The sequence below is a fragment of the Mus caroli genome, chromosome 9 (genome assembly GCF_900094665.2).
Source record: "Mus caroli chromosome 9, CAROLI_EIJ_v1.1, whole genome shotgun sequence".
NCBI lineage: Eukaryota > Metazoa > Chordata > Mammalia > Rodentia > Muridae > Mus > Mus caroli.
In genome coordinates this window covers 86,647,068-86,648,647 of record NC_034578.1, presented here as the reverse complement: position 1 = coordinate 86,648,647, position 1,580 = coordinate 86,647,068, and positions in this window count along the sequence as shown.

Sequence of the window (1,580 nt, the reverse complement as noted above, 5' to 3'; positions counted from 1 at the left end):
TTGGGTTAAAGGTAAAATTATTGAACGGTATGAAAACTATATGACTTTTGAATTAGTTAACTATATAAAAGATAAAAATGAAATTTGCCTTATATGAAATGAGACGGGACACTGGAATGAGAAAGGAGACTATACAGACAGGGCAGAGAGACAGAGAGGAAGTCATGAGATGTGCTCCAATGAAAGTACATATGCATGTGGAAGAAGCCACCTTCATAAAATCCATCACTATTTACACGGAACATAGGCCAATAAAAACATCTTAGATGAATTAATNCAATAAATGTAACAACTAGGAATGGCGAACAGAGAGAGAGAAATGACGAGATGATGAAGATCATCACATATGGTTATAGTACACATGTTTCACTTGGCAGAAAAGTTCTTTTGAATAAATAAAACCTAAAAATAAAAAACAAATCAGTAAAGTTGTCAACAGGTCAGTTTTACAGAAAGGCAAGGGAATCGTATTAAGGACTCTCAACTTTAATCATATTTTAAAATTCATTTCAAACAATTAAGAATATCTTCAGCTACCATACTGATAAGTATATACAGAAACATACTTTTAAATAGTGGAAAGTAGTATGATAATAAACAAATAGAAACAATTCTAATCTGCTTTTCTGGACATAAATAGAAACTTCTTATTATATAATGATATAATAAATTAAAATGCACTCAAAGTACAATCCAAATTGTACTTCTATTTACCTTGCAGATATACATATCTTAAATTTTAAAATAACAATATTCAATACAGTGTTAATGGTAAACCTAAAGATAAATAATAAACAGACAATTTATTGAGAGAAAATTTAATATATCCTTTCAATAACATCTCTATATATGTATACATATATATTCCAGAAAGAATGTGATATACTACTATTACCGCTCATTGACTGAATGCATTATTAATAAAAAAATTCAAAGATTGGTTTATGGTATGATATGGAAAGGCCCTCAAATCAAAATGGAGAACTCAAGGTGAAAACACTGATAAGTTTTCATTCTGGGCAATTTGCTCTGTATAACTTTTTTACCATGAAAACAGAATATTTGTATCATAATCATTACTATATAAATATATAAGAAACATATGATGTATTCATTTATTATAAAAGCCTTGTTTTGTAGAACCTTCTTGTTAAAATATATTATCTTATTGCCTCTCTTGCATTGCATGTGTCATAACCTATACTAGATTGTTTCCATTTTTTCATGTGTATGAGGGGATGAGTATATGTATGAGGTTTTTTTCACATGGATAGTCACAGGTGTGTATGAATGAGTGTACATGTACATGTGTGTGTGTGAATGTATGTGGAAGCCAGAGGNCAGTGTCAGGAATATCTTCCACCTTTTGCATTCAAGCANTATTTCTCAGTCTAACCCAGAACTTACTGAGGCTTAGCGCAGTATCTCTAGTGGTGATGTGTGGGATTTTCCTTATTTTTTAGGTCTTCTTTATTGACTTCTACAAACAACTTGGTAATCTTATTAACACAGAACCCACAGTTTTATCCTAACTTCTCCAGTCTCCTGGATTTGTATTGACCTTATCTCATCTTTAGAAT